The sequence below is a fragment of the Patagioenas fasciata genome, chromosome 1 (assembly GCF_037038585.1).
Source record: "Patagioenas fasciata isolate bPatFas1 chromosome 1, bPatFas1.hap1, whole genome shotgun sequence".
NCBI lineage: Eukaryota > Metazoa > Chordata > Aves > Columbiformes > Columbidae > Patagioenas > Patagioenas fasciata.
Window position 1 is genome coordinate 46192087 of NC_092520.1, and position 21212 is coordinate 46213298.

At 38.0% G+C, this 21212-nt stretch overlaps 1 protein-coding gene across 3 annotated transcripts in view; it reads left to right on the forward strand.

The window, feature by feature from the left end:
- Nucleotides 1-15092: 15092 nt before the first annotated feature.
- Nucleotides 15093-21212, forward strand: part of SCEL (sciellin) — a 51769-nt gene continuing 45649 nt past the window's right edge. For 2 of the 3 annotated variants that reach the window (XM_071806459.1, XM_071806466.1), the window contains exon 1: nt 16434-16734. The gene's annotated coding sequence lies outside the window, so the exon portion shown is untranslated. Of the gene's footprint in view, nt 15233-16433; nt 16735-21212 lie in introns of those variants that run through there. The other variant, XM_071806462.1, reaches the window with a different exon arrangement.

Here is a 21212-nt window from a genome sequence, read left to right on the forward strand (position 1 = left end):
GGTGCTGGGAGCAGCAACAGCAAGGGCAGATCCCAGCCCAAGACCGATAACAACTCATATCTGGACACATCTCAGCACGTGTACTGAAAATCCCTATCTACTGGTAGAAGTAAGCAGATACTTCCTTGTGTCTGTCACTGCTTGGTGCTGTTTTGTTAAGATTTCAGAATTTGCATCTGTCCTTAGGCTTAGTGCTGACTCTCAACGAGGACATTAGAGCAGTTCTAGGAAGGTCAGACATAGCCAGAGGATGCAGTGAAGTACCTGCCACTTACACTGGCATGCAAAGCTCTGAGTCAGGCTGTCTCTGCCTGCCTTAAATTATGCATGGAGTCAGAAGCCCTTCAATATGGAGTCACCTGAAATTCCCTTTTCCTTTGTGGAGTCACCTGGGAGTTGTCAACAGAAAAATACCAAGGGCAGCAGATGTCATCTGATTTGAAGGTGCCTTATTCTGAGCTCTATACATCTGGAACCAGAAACAGACGGGTGTCCACCATCGTTCCTTCAAAGGACCACTCCATTAAACACAAATTGAGGAGAAGGTAATACAAGGGACACGTGGCCACCTTGCGTTCAGAGACTTTGCATGAGCAGCCCAGGGGCCAGGGTTGGGACTCCTACTGCTTGTGTGGCACACTGCTCATGACAATTACAGAGAAAGACTGTCATCTAGAACATTAATTTTGTACATGTCCATATTTAAGCTCAGTAAACTAATATTTCTTTTTTACAAACATGAAATTTTCTGTGCAATTAGAATATATGAAGTAGTGGTTAAAGTTTCCCTCATCTGCACACTATCTATGATGTCTGCTTCCTATGTGTGGTCATATATTTGCCTGAATACATATTCTGTACCTTGTTGAGTAAATCAAAACTATTATGTATTTTACCTGCCATAATACTACTGCTTATGAGATACTGTACCTGTGTATTCAAATTAGCTTGGATGTTCATCACAGAGCAACAACTTTAGAACTTACACAAAACTGCATGTGATTAAATACTATTTGAGTCAGTGGAAGCATTGCACTAAAATATGCCTATTTATTATGTTCATCTTCTTTGCTTCTAATACACATTTATGTTTAAACAGCATCCTGTATATGAATTCCAGTTTGGGGGCTTGTACTATTCTTTCTTTTTGCAAACTTTTCAATAGTCATTTCTGTTGCAACAGAATGAAAATATATCAGTACATTTGAGTAATTACAATGCATTAATTAGAAGGTAGAAGTGGAGATAGATAGTTTACATTTTGTTTACTTTACAATTATAAAGTTGCCAATGCATGGCTGATTACATCCTTCCTTCTTGTTAGTTATTAAATAAAGAATTCAAGGAAACCCTTAATCTTTTCCATCTACCACAGTTGTCAGAGATGGGATGTGGCAAGAACTAGAGAAAAAGAGGAAGGAAACAGGTTTGCACTGTCCCATGAAGGGAAGATGTACATAATTACAGAGAGAAAATGTGGACTGCTTTTCAAAGTTATTAATTCTGGCTTGGTCTCCCCCCCCCGTAGGGAAGTAACAATTTATATAGTGTACATATAGCTTAGGGAGAAGAGAACTTGTCGCTCAACACAGGAAGGTCTGTGCTTTAGATGGTTGAATCTAACCTAATGAAGTCAGTAGTGGTGTATTCCAGGGCTTAATACTGGGTCAAATACTCTTCCCCATCTTCATTAACAACCTGGACAAAGGAGCACAGTGCACCTTCGGGGGATTCACAGACAATACAACACTGGGAGGACTGGTTGATGTGCTGACTGGTACTGCCACTATTCAGAGGGATCTTCACAAGCTGGAGAACAGGGCACAGAGGAATCTTATCAACTTCAGAGATGGTAAAGGCAAAGTCTATCTGTGGAGGAATAACCTCAGGCACCAGTATACGCTGGGGCCTCACTGGCTGGAAAGTTTCTTTGCTTAGAAAGTCCTTGGACTGGAGATTGTCCAGGAGGTGGACAACAAGATGACCACTAACAAGCAATGTACCCTTCAGGGCAAGAAAGGCCAGTAGCCTCCTGGGCTACATTTTTAAGAGCTTTGCTAGTTGGTTGAGGGAGGTAATCCTTCTTCTCTTCAGCACGGGTGAGGCTACGTCTGGAGTACTGTGTACAGTTCTGGACTACCCAGTACAAGAAGGATATGGGCTTACTGGAGCAAGTTCAGTGCAGGTCCACAAAGATGTTTAAGGGACTGGGGTGCGTTTCATATGAGAAGAGGCTGAGAAAGATAGAACTGTTCAGCTGGGAGAAGAGAAGGCTTAAGGAGATCTCATCAGGGGAAGGAATGAAAAAGAGACAGATTCTTCCCAGTAGTGCCCACTGACAGGACAAGAGGCAATGGACACAAGTTAAAAATCATCAAATTCCATCTGAACACAATAAAATACTTCTTTACTGCAGGGCTGTTCAAACACTGAAACAGATCATCTAGAGAGGTTGTGGAGTTTCCATCCTTGCAGATATTCAAAGCCCAGCTGGGTGCTGTCCTGGGCAACATGCTTTCACTGATTGTCATTGAGCAAGGGCATTGAACTACCTGATTGTAAGAGGTCCCTTCAAACCTCAACAATTTTGTGATTATGTGACTCTATAAAATGATCCTATTTAATTAAAGTCTGTGTTGTGTGTTAACCCCAGTGTGCAGCTGAACACCACACACGACTTGCTCACTCCTGACATGGTGGAATGGGGGAGAAAACCTGAAGGGTATAAGTGGAGTAAAAGTGAGAAAAAAAAAAGCGGGTTGAGATAAGAGTTTAACAGGAAAAGCAAAGCCTTGCTTTGCATGCACAAGGAAAGAAAAACAAGGAATTAATTCATTATTTCCCATGAGCAAGCACATGCTCAGCCATCTCCAGGAAAGCTGGGCGCTATCACGCCTCATAGTTACAATTACCATAACTCCAGATGTTCCCCTCTTCCTCCTTTGTCCCAGCTTTTATTGTGAACCATGGTGTCGCATAGTATGGGATATACCTTTGGTCAGTTTGGGTCACCCGTCCCAGCTGTGTCCCCTCCCAACTTCTTATGTGCCCCAGCCTATTCTCTGGTGGGGTGGCGTGAGAAGCAAAAAAGGCCTTGATGCTGTGTAAACACTGTTTGGCAACAGTTAAAACATTATCAACGCTGCTTAGGTCACAAAACACAGCACTGTATGAGCTACAATGAAGAAAACTCTATCCCAGCCAAAACCAGTACAGTCTGTCTTCAAGGGTAGTGATAGAGAAATGTGAGAAAGTATGTCTTTTTTTCTTTTGGGTTATTGACTACTTTGGAGGTCAGATGACTTCCTTAATACCTTAAAATGAAAGTGGTTCCTGTCATTCAGATCACATCTTCAAGTTTTACCCTTTCCAGCAGTGTCTGACAAATATCAAAGACCACTAACATGAAAACAAATGTTGAGATCAGAGAAAGTTCTTCCAAATGGAAAAGATGAATGAGTAATGATGGAAAAATTACCCATATTACTCAGTTATATTTTTAATAGTTTGCCCCATATTTGTACATGTAGAGATGTGAGCAAGGTGTGATTTGTAGATGAGAGGAAAGCTAATGTAGTACTTAAGGAAACTTAGGACATACTCTGAAAGGCCCTAGATGGTTTCTGCTGAGTGTTGGCAAGTACTTCCAACTGAAAACCTGTGGGAGACTGCTCTTGTACTAAAAAAAAATGTGGCTGTTAGGACAGTGAAATTATTCTAGGGAAGGGAAATCACTAGTAACAATATGACTGAATTTACAGAGAGGTTAAAATACTGATTTTGAAGTGTGACCTCTCCTTCTGTTTTGGTAATTGCTGAGATGCTAACTTTAAGAGCTGGTTTCCTGACTTGTGTAAACCACTCAATATTATGGAGGGGGTCCTGCCCTAGCCTGTAGCTATTTTTTTTTTCCTATATGCTTTACTTCAGTTCTTTTGATTGTGAGACTTACAGTGAATTGGCTTGTGATGTTTACTAGTCTCACCAAGGCAATCTAAGGGACTAGCTGGAGACCACAGCCAAGAGCAGGCCAGGGAAGGTACAACTGTTACTTTTGGTGGGAACGTGGTAATAGGTCAGTTTAAACTGATCACAAAACCACACCCTTGCTGTTCACTGCAAAACCTATTGTCAATACCCGTTCACTGGATTACTGCACTGTTCAGTTAGTTCAGTTAGATCAATGACAGAGATAGTGATTCATGACAATACCTGTGGCATTTCCTGAATGGGTAGTCCTTGTAGTCCCTTTGACTGTATAGGAGGCTGGCCTCACAAAACCCTGAAAAAAATTGTATTAAGAGGCTATAACTGAACTTGCCCTTCTGCATGAACCTCTGGGAGTTGCCTATTTGTGGCATTGTCTTCAAATCTTTTGGTTCTATGGTTTGCAGCTGAGCAACCACCCTTTCTCATCCCAAGTGTTTGCCTTTATTTGCTCTTTCTGCAGAATAGTTCAGATGTTAATCTGTCCCAATCACAAGCCGTGTGGAAGGAATAACTGGCATACCATGCATTGTTCATGACATAGTTCTCATGCAACATCACTGCTCATCCTGTCTCTCTTCAGCTGATTGCAGTTTTTCTAAAATGTAGGGTATCTGGGGAAAGAATTGTTCTATTTTTTATATAAACACTTATATCATTGTGTAAATAGCAGTTGGAAACATTAATCTTCATAGAGAAGTATACAGTTCTCTAAACCCTTCATGAGCACAGCTCTGTAGGATTTGCACTGTCAGTATATGGGATCAGACAAATCCTCCACCTTCCAGATACTTTTCTGCTTTCTTCCATTTTCTCTTTGACATCTTCCTCCTTTGTTTTTATTTCATCTCCTCTTCAGTTACTCTGCTACCTGCTTCCAAATTGCAGTCTCCATCTGCTCTGCTTCTTCCAAACAGCGGCACTTGCAAGTCATATTCCCACTCTGTTCTTTTCATGAACTCAGTTTTGATCTGGCTAGCAATGGTTTTTGTGTGTATTGCCTTTCGAAGGGGGAATTTAAAAGATATATTTTCTCAAGTAATTAAATACTGGATCTTTTGGTGTTGACTGTATTATACAGAACATCTCATAGCACTGTAAGTGCTATAGTATAGTGCCATGAGAGATCCAAAATTAAACATATTTTCTAGGTAGGGGAGAAAAAGTGATTTAAATATATTCCCTAGAGAATGAGGTTGGATCCTTCCAAACAAAGATTTCGATGTTATTTGTAATAGTATCAGGTTGAAGTTTGTACATACATTGTGTTCTGTTTATTCTTCTACACTAAGTAAGGGCTTGAAATGGCTGTTTCAGTCATCTCTTGTGAAAACTGTTTAAGAAAGATTGCTCTCATTTTCAATTGGAATGAACCTTGGTTACAGTAGGATATCCAGAAGGAGAAAATACCCAGTAGATCTCCAAGGCTCAAAGCCAATACTATGTGTAAAAAAGATTTAAAATTTTGTTCATTCTCCACACAAAACTTCTGAGAAACAAGAAAACTCTGGTTCAAAATCGTGTGACTTTTGTGAAGGTTCCTGGGAACTTGCAACCCAAAGTTTGGATTGGGGTATTTCAGAAGCCAAAGTGGTGGCCCCAGCAACACTAGCAAATAACTTCTGTATCCTTCTGAGTGGAGAAATAGCTTGATCCGAGTGTTGCTTATCCTCGGCACAACTATTTTCACAGAAAACCACAAGATTTTACTGGCTGAACTCGATGGCATGGGAATTCTGCCCTCTGAGGAGTGGAAAGAACAGCAGTTCTGGAAGTTTCATTTCCTGACTGATAGAGAAAAAACAAGAGAGAGAGCAACCAGTGTGACACATAACTGCTACACTGGATTTTGTGGTATCACTTAAATAGAGAGGCAGGGTGCAGCTCAGCTGTTCGTAACCACAGAGACAGAAAATGTTATTTGGAAGGAAGGAGGAAGTGCACCAGATATACTGTGTCTCAAACCTGACAATGTCTCTTTAAAATGTTCTTAAACCTGTTTAACACACCCCTACTTCTCACCACTCCCTGGGAACATGCATCTCTTATAGCAACTCGTAAATCAAGAAAAACCAAACCCAGCAATTTATTCTCCAGTGTGCCGTGGCTGTGTTCACACACCCAGCTTGGCTATATAATTAAACTACAGAAGAGCTCGCTAACTTGGAGCTTTCTGCTTCAGCCTGAAATGAGTTTAGCAATATGAGTTTAGAAGTTTCAAACATTCTGGAGTAGAATTGCATATTTCAAAATAAAAATTAAGAAAAGATAAAGCATTCTAAGACTGATTTAGGCACAATACTGTGGAAGTTTCGCTCACAGGTACATAGAAGATGTCAAACCCCATTTATACTGGTTTCTCTGCAGCTCAGGGATCTGAACAGTTGAATACAGTTAACTAAAAGCAAGACAGGTAAACCCAAAAATAAAGGTGTTTTTTTTAATATATATATATATATATATGTACAGAGGATTCAAATCCAGAAAGATTTGACATATTCCTTTTAAAAATAAAAGCAATATTTTGTTTGTACCTGTGAATGAAAGGGACAGAGCTGCTAGGAAAACACAATGATTTCTTGGTTTCTCTCCTTCCTCTCAATTTGCAATTTCGCTGTGCGTCAGACTCCAACATGGCCGAATTATAGTTTCCTTATCACACTATTTGTGTAAGTGGCCACAGTGCAGTAGGGAAGTTGTTCTCTTCAGTGCATTGCTTGGGAATGAGATAAATTTTGATATAATATAGATGCAGTACTGCTGAGGCTGCATAATGAGCTTTGTGACTTGAATTTTGGCCAGATACTGAGAAAAATAAAATATCTCTGTGCTTGTTTCCTTTTCATTTTAATTTGACAGGAAGGCATTGCTTTCTGCAAGAGTAAAAATTTCATTTGAAATCCTACCATTACATGGAGTTCATCTGACATGTCTAGGTGTTTACAGTGTAGAAACCTACATCTGACTTGTCATCTTAGGGTCCCTTTCAAGACAGTGAAAAGGAATAGTAACTTCTAGAGCCCAATGCTCTGACCTACTTTAGTCATCTACACTAGAGCAAGATGAATTACAGTAGGGGTGTCTTGAGCGACAAACATAGGGGTAGGAGCCTAACTTTTGATGTAGCCTAGCTTTTTTGTTAAATAGGGCCTGTGATGGAAAGTCTGTTACCAATTTGGCTTCTCCTTTTATTGAGCAGAATTCAAATTATTTACTTAGACATTAAATGGCTTTAATTTTCTCAAGGCTAATAGCCTACACAAGGATCCAGAGCAGCCCACACTTGAAATTACTGGGTTCTTCATGGTCTACTCCTCTGGCACTATGGCAGGATCTGGAACTTCAGGAACTGATCTGAGACTCCATGATTACACCAAGATAATTATAATAATTCTGTTCTGACTTTTCCCCTTCTAATATTACCCAAATTATTTTGAAATCTTCCTGTTGTGAAGTCCAGCCTTGTTTTCATTGCACTTAACAACAGAAAAAAAGAAAAGAAAAATCCTTCAGCTTGATTCATGTACTGAACTTTGAAACTCATGTAAAAGATTATTTCTGCCAACATTCTTTCTAAACTACTCACAGTTTTGAACACAATTATTCAGAAGAATATAATTTACTCAGAATACAAGGGAAGGAGAAGTTGATATTTAAAATGTGCTAACTTTCTCACCATTGTAAGAATCTATTGGGCAGTTTATATCAAAGGACAACAATTTTGTATAGCCAAGAAGAGAACTGAATTGTTTATTCAGCTTCTCAGCGCATGAACCCCTACTTGCAGAAAATCTTAATTTAGGAAATATGTTCTTCTTCCTTTCACATAGTTCTGTCTGTGATTGAAATCTGTACCTGAAATTTATTCCTTGGAATATGCTTGGAAATGCTATTAATCCTTCCATTTGTGTGGACAAGAGAGAACAATGAGACAGCTGAATTCTTCTCCAGAGATGCTGAGAGGGGAATGTGGATAGAAGACACCGCTTCTGGGATACTGTTTTCTATTTTACCCCTGCACATGACCTACATTTCAACACATAACATAAATCTGCCTTGTTATTTTATCTGTTATTTGAACAGATGAGCAATTTTATTTGACTGTAGAGGTATCTGTGAGTCAGGAAAGGGTCTTAAATGTGTTAACAAAATACAATGCTCTCCATATTTACACATATATATACTTTCCACATTATCAGGTAACTAGAGAAGAAATTCAGGTGGAAGAAACTGAAGTGACAATGCTGAATGACTCTCGGGTGGGGGCATGAATGACAGCCCCTTGACTAAGGAGAGTGGCTTATTTTAATACCTGAAATCTCAACATTCCACAAAAAATTGATGTCACCTCAATCATATTGCTAATTGTTTACATCAACATCAAAAAATTAGGAAATCATTTTAATGTAATTTTAGTTCTGTGTCTTATACAAATTTTGACCATAGGGGCATAACAAAGGAGTGGCAGTCCTTGGTCAGACCAAGGGCCTATTTAACCAAATGTTGTCTCCAACAGTGGCCAAAAGCAGATGCTCAGGGACGAGTGGAAGGACAGGGAAAGCATTTAAGTTGCTTTCCCTAACTGTCCTTACAGTTTCTATTAATTTGTGTGTTAAGGACTTTCTTAGCCAAATGCAATTTCTTCTACAAATTTGTCTTGTTTCTTATTGAACTGTTTTATGTATTGGTATACACACATGCATATATAGATATTTATGATCATACTTACATGTATACACACACACTCAATGGAGATATACATGTGTATAAATAAACTGTTGCATTTCATGAACTATTGGAAACAGCTTCCTGCAGTAAGGACAGCTTACATATGTATTGTAGGAAGAAACACCTATTTTTCCTTTTCCTTTTCCTTTTTCCTCTTCCTCTTTTCTTTTTTCCCTTTTTCTTCTTCTTTTTCTTCTTCCTTTTCTCCTTTTTCTTTTTCTTTTTCTTTTTCTTTTTCTTTTTCTTTTTCTTTTTCTTTTTCTTTTTCTTTTTCTTTTTCTTTTTCTTTTTTATTTTCCTTTTCCTTTTCCATTTCCTTTTTCTTTTTCTTTTTTTTTCCTATCTTTCTCTTTCTTTTTCTCTTCCTTTTTTTTCTTCCTACTGGCTTAATTTTGATACCGAATAGCTTTTATACTAGGGGAGAATCAAAATACAGCCTTCTCATACTGATCATGATTTTTTAGACCACTTATACCTTCTTGCCACACTAAAAGGGTCTTAGCTGATGCATTTGTTTCTTGTGTGGAGAAGTAATATTGTACTTTCAACCATCTTTTTATCCTTCCTGAACCTTTTTAAGTCCAACTCTGTCCTTTCTGGTTCTCATTTTTGGTCTTATTTCTGCAGTTAATGATTTTGGAATGCATTTTCCAACAACTTTTCTACAGGAAGCTGTTCTTTGCTAACTGTACCACAGCCAGCTTCTTCCAGGATTGGGGAAAAATCTGCTTTTCTCCCATGCTCACATTCAGCTTTGATGTGGATAGAGAACAGGATCGCAATCTGTTACATTTGGCTGACATGCATAGCAGTTATGTGCACTGATCAAACTAATGTGGAACCCACTTGTCAAATGAAGATTTCATTAAATAGGTGGAATATCAGTTCACTGGGCTATTTTGATTGGTATAAAATTTCCATATCAGTTTCCAAATGACAATCAAGTTCTCAGTCACCTAATTCAAGCCGAATAGTAAAAGAAAGTATCATCATTACAAGAGAAAAGGCTGCTTAGCCCTAACAAATAATCCCACACAATAGCAGGACAAGGAGAGAAACACAGACTATCAGATAAGTGCAATTTGAAGTTCCTCACATGGATATCATTTTATGGGGCAGATACATCTCCTTATCTGCACCATAAAAAGAACAGCCTGGAGGAGTTGTCTCCTATGTATTTACAGTGCCCATGACCAATTAATTGCTATAAGAAAATTTCAGATAGGGAGCACGAAGAAACTTTTCTCCCCTCAACTTCTCCTCCTCTAACATCTTTTAACAAGATGGCTTTCCCTGAGATCAGCACTGTTGGTTCTTTCCCAGACTTTTCTCAGTGGGGATTTTTAAGTGATGGGGATATTATGAAGTCATTCTTTAATGAAAAAACCCATCTAATCATAATTCTCAAACTCCCACTACTATTGATCAGAATCTGATTTTCATTTCTTTAGCCACTGTTTTGAATGTTCTTTGTTAACTCAGATGACAGTAACACACTAAAAATTAAGCTATTTATCAACAACATAAGCTACAAAACTGGTTACAGCCATTCAGCTGGTACCACACAGATGTCGTTTGACTTTGCCAGATTTTCAAAACAATTTTCCTTAGATAACTGATTTTATCAGTAACTCTTTGTGTTCTTTAGCTAAGGTGGTAATGGCAGTGGTGCAAGGATCAAGATACACAAGTTTAGCATAGCATGGGCCAGAGTTTCAGGGACCTCTGCCAGATATTTCACCCATTTGCAGAGTAGAGTGGTATTCAAATTGTGGGAAAATCAGACCCAGTAACACTGAAGATTGTGTATCTCCATGAAATGTGGTGGCACCTGCTCCAATTAGCATTTTTCTCTGCCAAGCAATTTTAGAAAGGAGAACAAAAGACACTGCTCAGCCATTTTCTGTGGCCACTAGAAGCAGTGAAAAGGTTTAGACATTTTGCATACTATTTATAGCATTTTTTTCTTCCTTCTTTAGTTTATGAACTTTGCCACACCTTTTGGGTGAACAATGGACTGCCAAATACATCTGCATTGTCATGAAGGTTTTCTTAGATTTAAAAAATGCATATGAAAAAGGTCTGACAGTACTCCTTCCTGGATTTGGGAAGGTGTGGTTAAACAACCAGGCCGTGTACCTTCCACTAATCAGCTGAAAGGTCTTCCCCAGGAAAGGCAATCTGCAATAGCAGTAGGAAATGTAAGCTGGGCTGGCAAAAGAGAATCTACAAAACACAACATTATCACTGGTGTATTCTAGTATTTCATTTCAGTCTTACTGAAATGTTACACTCACTTTAACTGGAACATAATGTAGTGAAAGTGGCTTTAAGTTGTTCTGCCTCTGCAGATCAGCTGTTGCTACATGATACTACAAAATTACTCTTCTCTCTACCTATTTTAATCACCCAATTGATAAGATTCTGAAAAGTACAATATAAAAAGAAAAAGAAGAATTCCATGTATACCTAAATATTAATTTAGACTTTACAGCAGTGAGACCAATATCTGTATGTCATAATATTAATAAAAGGACTGTAGCCTTACTCTCTCCAGTGAATAATTAAATATATTTTCAGGGAGGTAGAAAACCTGTGGTAATTGTGTTCATTCCCATTAAAAATATCATATAACTCAGTGTTTGAAGAAGCTTGCTGGTAAGACAGAAGCTGGGCTTCTGTCAAAAGGAGGAATGATTTGAACTTGGGTTTAGCAACAGGCTAAATGACTTTTCCAGGTGGCAGACTGTTGATTTCCCATCCTATTCTTTGAAAGGGTTAGGCATGCTTGGAGACGGGCTTTGCATGTGGATTAGGTAGAGGAATTCTGGCTTTCTGAGTTCCAAAGGGAGCAACAAGTTTGTTATAAAGGACCCCAGGTGCTTGGCACTGGCAGTAGTTGGCTTTTGCAAGGCTGGCCAGGACATTGCTCATCTGCTTTAAAGGCCTGCATCTTAGTATGAACTAGGATGCCCCTGGACAAAGGAGGTTTCCATCTCACATCAGAACAGCTTATTTTGAGATGTTTGTGTAGGCGCAGAATGATCAGAATCTTCAGGGGAAAGCTGCAGAAGTCCTATGGGAGTCTAATGATAGAATAATATATAGCCATGGGAAAAGAAAATCATGCTCCTTATTTCTTCCACTCCTCTCTGTTGCAATCATGAATGCTACTGGGATTCACTCAACTGTTTCTAGCCTGGTTCTGAGTCATACATACATCTTGGGTGTACCCATAGGCAATATGTTCCCTTGGTTAATTATTTTGACCAAGGGTGAAAAGTATCTCTGTACATAGAGGTAGCACAAGTCCCAAGCACCCCCTTTCTTATGTAAGGCTGGACTGGGAATTAAGGGAGGAGTAGTCCTCATGTTAGTCACCTCGAAGAAGGTATCATCCTATGCATGAGTACTACTTCTTCCTCTTTGTTAAGTAGTATCATATTTGTTGCACTGGGTTATTTTTTTTTTCCCAAAATGACCCTTCCCCTTCTGACTTAACCTGTTAGAACTGCTGCCTACATATGTAGGTGATCTTAGATTGACCTTAAGCAAGGAAAATGTACAGGTGGCATGGATGTGCAACCCACCTCCCAGGTAAAGGTTACAGTAACTACCTGTGTTTTCTTGCTAAATGCTGCCTGGCATCTGGCCCTCATCTGCTGCAGACACCTATCCATATGCTTTAGAATGTTTAGTTTTGACACAAGTTATGTCAAACACAATCACTTCAGAAAAATCAGGTCCAAGGAGTAGGACCATGCCAGTTAAATAAGTAGGGGTAGGACCTGGGCTTGAGCAATATCCTCGGTTTGTCCATACCATTATCACACACACGCCTCGACATAGTCTTGTTCCTGCCAATTAGTTATCTCTGAAAAAAAATCTTGGGCGTGGATCTCTCCAGTAAAAGCCCCAGACTTTTTCCAATAGGAGCATGGATGAGGCCACACAGTTCTTTTTGGAATGCAGGTTTAGGGATATGGATACAAATCATCTTGTGCCACTTGTGCTTAGGCCAGAGACTGGGCTTTGGCATACTTAACAGAATAGGATAAATGGAGCTGGAAAATCCGTATCTTGAAACTAAATAATTTGAACAGCACTTGCTAGAATGTCTTCAAATCTTTTGGACACACCAGTTATAATGTCATCTTATAACCCAGAACACAATAGTTTACCAATCCTACTTGGAAAGTTTGAAGTATTAAAGGAATTTCTTTTGGAGGAAAGTGTGTATGAAAAAAATGTTTTCAATAACGTATTCCTCTCTTTTTGGGAGGAGCCACAGAATGATATTTGTCCAAAAAGTTGCCTGCTGAGTCATTGCTCATGTCCATCTCTCTCCCGTGAATCTACACAAAAGCTCAATAGGGCTAGACTACATTATGCTGTTTTCATGACAGCCATCCTATAAACCTTAATAACAATGTGGAGATTGAACAGTATTTTGCAGTATGTTTTATACTTAAAAGTGGAAACTCAACAAAAATTGACAAGAAAATCATGTAGAGAAAATGCATCTTGCTAGCAATCAAGGGACATAGACGTTGTAGAAAACTATAAACTAAAGCTAAGTACACACAACACAATCATCTCGTTCAGAGAAAGGCAGGGATTGCGAAGTATGATAATGTATTGCCACTATAGGGTGCTACAAGCATTTAACTTTAATAACACTAAATATACTTTTCAAATCTAAATGATGGCATTTCTCAACTAGTTATATTCAGTTTTCTGCCAGTGCTACTCCATTTTTAAAGCCAACATCCCCTACTGAAACTTTCTTAGGAGGCATTTTTAGGAATTGTTTGGATGACAAATAAGCCTAAACCTCCACTGTTGATGAGGTGTTTAAAATGATCTTTCTAGAAATGGCCTCCAAATATGCTGGCAGTCTAAGCAGCAAGTGATAGCTACCTCTGATTGCTAATCAACACTGTCTCTATATTGTTTGTTATTAATAAATTAAAAAGAGAAGTTAATATAGGGAGGAATGCTGAGACATTTCTTGTCTTCTCTTATAAATCATGTCAGGCCATGCACTCTGCTAATGTAAACCAAGGTATCAGAATGATTTTGGTAGAGTTATATCCCGTAATATCAGCTGAGGATGTTTGTATCTCTTATGTTTGTATCTCTTTTTCAGAGAAGTTCCTCTTTTTTTCTTGTGAGAATAGCAAGCAAAAGCAGAATATTTACCTAACTCCCAACATGATTATGTAGATGTTATGGTGATAGGTAGATATGAAATTAGTTACTGATTCCATCAAAACACTTTACTGTTTGAACTAAAATAATTCCTTCCGCTGTGGTAGATCAATAGGAAAGCATGGCCCAATGTGGTTAACTAGTAGATCAGGTAAATCGCATCCTTTGATTAAAAGTCATCAGTGGACAATACAGAGGCATATATGTGCTTGTACGTTTTGCATTGCTCTTTTTTGACACTACTGAAAAATCTATGTCCAGAATGCTATCTGTTCGTCCTACAACTGTAGAATTTTCTTGCGAGCAAGGAAGGGAATAAGGAAGATGATATTCAAATGCTGACATAGTCTGAGCAATTAAATTTGGCTGTATCTATATTTCTATCTCTTCCTCAATTAAATAAGGAGCTTAAACTAGAGGAAGAAAACAAAACTGTTCTCTAAACCTGACTGCAGAGTGGTTCACAGAATCTGGGGATGGCTCGAATTTTGTTGAAATCTTATTTGTTACACTGAGATCCAGAGGCAAAGATTGAGATCCTCTGAATTTCTGAAAGCTGAGTTTCTTCAGAGTATAGGAAGTTTGTTCATATAAAATAGTTATGGGTCAGTTTCATTGTATGTTTGTGCTGAAAATACTGAATTCCTGTTAGACAGCACTGCATCACTTATTCTTCATTCACAAGGTATGATACTGGTATGTAATTACTACAGAGAAAATATGACAGAATGATTAGCAGTAATTTGGGTTTTTCTTTAATCTGAAAAAAGTGTTTTGTTTTGTTTTGTTTTGTTTTGTTTTCCAGCTTTGAACTATTAAGTAATCAGCATAACTAACATCAAAATCCTTTGAATTTGCTTGTTGTTGCAGATGAGCCAATAAAAGGTAGCTGGCCTGCTTTATTCTTAGGTACCATTGTTGGGATTTCTTATATGTATGTATTTTCCTGTAGAGGGTCTATTCCCATGTGCCAGCCACTAAAGACTTGGCAACAGCTGTCTTAGAAAAAGTCTCTGTCTTATTTTGGATAGCAGAACAGGCTTCCTGTGCCCCATAGTTTCTTCTCTGTGTTCAAAAGTTATAAATACAGGAAAATATCAATTTGATTTCTCCAGACTGTATTGGTTTCATCTCAATTTCTGTTTTTCAAAGGTTTTGGCAAGAAAAGCAGCAGTGTGACAGGTTATCCTCGATTGACAAGAAGAACTCTTCTAGTTGAATGTAAAATGATAAGAAATGAATATCTTCTAGCACCTGGATTTTGAAAGAAAAACACTTCAAAATAAAAAGATATTCCTAGTCTCAGGTATTGTTATTATAAATCAATGCTATATATCCATTTCAACTCAAAGCCTACATACACTTTTTTAAACTAATTCCCACTGTGTATTGCTTATGAGGAAAGACATCTGTTTCATTTGGGAGGCATATGTGTTAAAATTATAAAATCCTAATATGTCTATAAAGAGATGCGTTCATAAAATTTTCTTAAAACATATAGTATGATGTACCTGAACATGCCAGGATTGCTGTGTTTTTCGCTTTTAGAAACCCCAAAGACGAGATATACAAAGTTCAGAAAGGTTTGTTTGTTTGTATTCATGAATTCTGAAACTTGTGGTAGTTATTAGTGTATGCTTGGTATTTCTTGTCTGCTGCTCTGCTTCATCAGCTGTATTTCATCAGATATGACCAATATTTAGATAATAACTTCATGCTACTAAGTACCAAGCCTATGAAGAGGCAAACCAGCAAAAACAACAAATAGAAATTTTGCTAAGGAGACATTTACTAAGTTAATGTGTGTCAGAGTTTGCGTTTTTTGTGTTGAAAGAAATACTTATTTTTCACAAAAGGCAGCAGGACTAAAGGTTATTCAGCATCTTGTACAACCACATCTTGCATATTTCATTACAAAAGCTCCCCAAATATAAAATAAATGTGGGCTTCGATGAACACTTTAAAAACAGACTCTGTATCCCAAAGAGAACCATAGGGTCATATACAGCATTCCATATAGGAAGTTTATGTTCCTTGCTACTGTATCTATTAATAGTAAAGCAATTGTTAGCCTACAGAGAAACATATTACAGCCATTGTAAAGAAAAAAAAAGTGAAGGCAGTCTCTTCTCTCCTTTCTGTTTATTACTGGCTGTACTGAAGGAGAGTGCAAATGCACACAGACAAGAGGGACTTGCAACAAGACCTCATGTGGGAGGATTTTCCCTCACAGATCTTTTACTTCTGCCCACACAGGCAAGCAGGGCAAATACTTAATGCATATCAGATTCCAGTGTGTGTTCCCCCTGTAACATTTCTGCAGAATTTTCCTTTGATGAAATACTGTGGTTTTTTATGTTCACCTGTGTAAATACCTGAAACCCTCTAGCTGAGGGGCAGCCCTAAGGCTCTGCAATATCTTTTGCTGTGGAAAATCCAAATGAGTGTAGTGTATTTTTTCCAAATAGTAATTGCTTGGTTTTCTATTTCAAGGTTTGTAAGAGCATTTGATTTTACAAAACCCAGCCCTACTCCACCTGAAAAGTACAACAAGCACAGAAGTATAACAGCTCACCACTACTTCTAATTGATCTGGTATTTCTACAAGGTGCCACCCTTTTCCACACCTCCTACCTCCTCTGAAAGTGACTCAGCCTCTGAAGGAGAAGACTCTTGACTTTTCAGACAGCTGGATGGAGAACAACACTTCAGCTCTCTGTCTGCTTTGATTGTACCTCACTTCCAGATATCTCCAGGTTGACTTACCACACTGAGCCACGCTAGGACACTGACTTCTACCGTACCTAGGTAAGGGCGTATATTTTTTTGTTTTTATATACCATGTATCGGAAGTCCTATGTTTTCATATATTCTGTGGTTCCTCAGTGTCCAGCTAAGGATCCCTCTTCAAAGAATCTGATTTTCTGTGGAGAACTTGACTATGAAAACTCAGCTCTTAAAGTGTCTCAGTTGAGGTGTTCAGATTCCCTAGACCTTTCTGAAATGTTCTCTTGGCTGTACTATCTTAAGTACTTCATTCCATACATCATATTGTTTATTGTAATTTAGTTTAGTGCTATTTCTCTCATGACAAACTCACTGTTCAGACCACTTTTCCCAAATGGCTGTTTTAATGTCATTTTCCTTCTTTGTTTGCATTACTGTTTATTTATACTTTCTTTGGAATTTCTACCTAAAATTAAAGAGTATTAAACCCTCATTTAATTGTATTTTCTTCAAGTATATGATTTTGAAAAGAATTTAGCAGCAGTTTGTTTTTTAAAAACAAGCTACTTGTAAAGAATCCAGAAATAATTTCCACCCTTGCTAAAACTATAGTAAACGTACCTATTCTGCTTTGATACAATGTCTTATCTGCACCATGAATGGAACCCATGTATAAAAAGTAAGTGTTCTTCATTAAAAATACAGCAAAGCGAAAGGAATTAGTTGAATAATAATGATGAAAAAATCTAAAATTATTATTTAAAACTGATCATATATTTATAATTTGAAAACACATACAAATTGGGTTTCTGACTTAGCAGCTGATTTTACATTAGTGACAGTTCCAAAGCTTATTTCTTTCAAAACAGAATCTCCTCTGCCCACGCCCTGAAAAACCAGTTCTGAGAGCTCTTTCTGCTGCAAATAGATGAATGATTTCTGTCATACATTTACGTGTTCTTGACTTCTACCTTGCCTGTTCTAACCTTGCCTGTTTTCTGTTTTACACACGTTCACTTGTTCCTATTCCCTCTGAGGGTTGTTATCAATTCTGTGGCCTAAACAGTATAGCAAGATACTCACTTAAACACAATGTGTTATTTCCAAAGTGTACAGATGTATTATATGGCTATTGCTCTGCTATTTAACTTTGGGGAAAAAAATTCACACTGGGAACATGTTTTTGTTGTTCTTTAATGTCTGTAAAACAAAAGCAGTCATTTTTACATGAAGTTTTCAGCAAAAGGATAAAAGTACTAAATAATTACCGAACAAAGAAAACCATGTTACTTATAATTGTGAAGCCCATAAATGATACTCAGGTGTTTATTTGTCAAGTTCTGAGTACACGCTTGGTACTGTGTCAAGTTAGCAACACTGTTGTTCTTTCTTTTCATGTCCTGACCTACAGCCTTGAGCTACAACAGTGGATATTGATGACAATTTTGGAGGGAAGTCAGTGCAGCATCTGTTATGCATACAGATATGCACCTGCCAGAGTGGCCCATTATGGCTATTTAGGACATCATACGCTTGACTGAAATAGCAAATTTGGGAACGTAAGGCTGGTACATCTTTGGGTGGTTGTAGCTGTGGCAGTGATTCAAAAACCAACCTTTACCTGAATCACAAAGTGAAGCCGTGTTTAGAAATACAGATTCTCATTAGAGTTGAAGTATAGGTATAGGTAACCAGATGTGACAGGACTTCTGATATCTGAGGGGAAAAATACTGTATGTACAGAACGTTAAAATTGGTATTGACTTCCAAACTAGATTTCACCTCACACAATGAATATCTATCTAGAAGAACAACTGTAATGATGTGTCTCTCCAGTGCTGTATTTCTAAGGCTGGGAGTTCTTTATTCTGTATTATGTCAGCATGACTTTAATCAGTTGCTTGCTCACACATCTAGATCTTACTATATTCCAGAGAAATGTCAGAGAAAATAATGAAGTTTTCTGACCTGACACAGAGATTGTTAACTGAAGGCAAGGGAAAACTGTGGTGTACGTTGAGACTGGGATTACGTAGGATCAAATATGCTTTTGTTTAAAATATCTTATTCTCCACATTCATCTCATATAAATGAAAGATAAACTGTGTAGTATAGAATTAACAGTAACAGTTCCAATGGATTTAAGAAAAAAGGGGTTTGGGGGGAGGGGGCAAAAAGTAAAACTGAAGTAAACCTTCATTTTATTTTCTCACCAGTAGTTATTATACCCAAAATTTCTCCTGGACTGCAGTGAAAGCAAGCAAATGAGTTAAAACACAAAGAAAGTGGAAAATTAATTTTCTAAATTTTTACTGGATTTCTAATAGAATAATTCTAAAATTTTGAGCTCTGAGAACTCACAAGAGACTGAATGTTCAGCTTACTTCAGAGCAGAATAGTCCTTCAAGAAGATGAAATTTTGGTGGAAAGTTTCATATTTGGAATAAAGAAAGAACAAAGTATATGTTTATTTTCAGTCAGCAGGTGGTGAGCAATTGCACTGTACATTGCTTGCAGTAGAGCAAGCACACAAAACCAAAACAGTCACTAACGAGCACTAGACGCTAATATACAAGAAAGCAAGCAAGCCCCAGGGCAAACACAGGAGCCCGGCAATTAATAGCTAAGCTATAAATTCAGTCTAGCACATTCTAATAAAATCTGTCATCATCTGGAGCCCTTTGAGCCCCAAGCTGAGGTGCCAAAAAGAACTGTCATGGTTTAACCTCAGTTGGCAACTAAGCACCACACAGCTGTTCGCTCATTCCCCCTGGTGGGATGATGGAGAGAATGGAAGAGTAAAAGTCAGAAAACAGGTGGGTTGAGATAAAGAGAGTTTAATATGCATGCAAGCAAAGCAAAAGAAAGAATTCATCAATTCCCATCGTCAGGCAGGTGTTTAGCCATCTCCAGGAGAACCAGGCTCCATCATGTGTAATGATTACTTGGGAAGACAAAATGCCATCACTCCAAACATTCCCCCTTCCTTCTTTCCCCACCTTTTTATACTGAGTATGATGTGGAACATCCCTTTGGTCAGTTGGGGTCAGTTGTCCCCATTGTGTCCCCTCCCAGCTTCTTGTGCTCCCCCAGCCCACTTGCTGGTGGGGACATCTGAGGAGCAGAAAAGGCCTTGACTCTGTGTGAGCCCTGCTCAGCAATAGCAAAAACACCCTTGTATTATCAATGTTTCCAGCACAAACCCAAAACATTGCCTCATACTAGATACTATGAAGAAAATTAACTCTACCCCAGCCAAAACCAGCACAATATGGCAGATATTGTATGTCTTTGAAAAGCTGGAACTTTAAGGATGTGTAGCAAACCGTGGTCAGCAAGCTGTGACTGTGCAGAGCCATGTATTAATATAAGAAGCATGTTTGTTCCAGCTGGCTTTTTATGTGGACACGCCAAACTTAGTGGCTTCTCTACAATCCAGGCTGCTTTAGCAATGCAGCATGAGAAGCTGGAAGACAGGAAAATTCTGAAAGTTTTTTATTTTAAACTAGTTGCTCATCTATAACTTTTTCTGTCACCCAGTTCATTAATAATTGTAGGAAGTCTGGTATTTTAAGCATTCACATTTGGCAATGCTTTATGTATATATATATATATATATAAAAGTATAAAACCAAATGTTTTGACTTTTAAGAGAAGAAAATGTACCTCCCTCTACACTCCCTCAACAGCTACTGTGTTGAATTATTTATTATACAATGTCACGATATGTGGTAGCTCTAAGCAGTGGAAAAAAATATTGTTTATTAAAAGCAAAATACGTATAATCTGAATATTTATAGAGAAGGTCTCAATGACCGTCATAGCTAGAAGCTGAATAACAAAGACGTTTTTGGTTGTAAGTTCAGCCTCATGTGGAAAACATGTTGCTTACAGGAAATGTTTGTATTATTTGTATGCATTTTTAAAAATACAGCAATGCATATATATGGAACCTAATTATATAGAAAGCTACAGCAAAGAACAGAAGAAGGAAGGCAAGATAACTCTGTGTTGGAAGAATGGTTGTGTTCGGATCAGACAAAAACTAAGTCTAACTTTGAGAATTTAAGGCAGGTCTGAGGTCTGCTGATCAGTCAATGCAGGATGTGGAAAGGAGATGTAGAAGTGCAAATATGGCTATTTGTGATAAAAAGAGAAATGAAGACCTGTGCTGCTTTCTCAATAATTTGCTACCAGCTTGGAGGGGCATTTGACCTTCCCAGAAATCATATCTGAAGTTTCTTCTGGATTTCTTCGTGATTTTATTTGTATTTCTCAAAAAATGGGGGAGGGATTAAATCCAGGATTGTCATGTCTTGAAACATTTTGGCAATTGCTCATTGGACTGGCTGGGGCAGTTTCAATTTTCTTTCAAGTTTCCTGATGCTGTTTTAAAATTCAAATTACACTGGAGCTGCATTCCTGTTTGTTTTTGGTTTGCATTCCAGCTGAGTTGTTTTGCTTCAGTGGTTAGGGACCTCATTAAGAATGCCTGAACATAGTTTACTGCTATAGTATACTATAGAAACCTATGACTTCTCTTTCTCACAATTTCATTT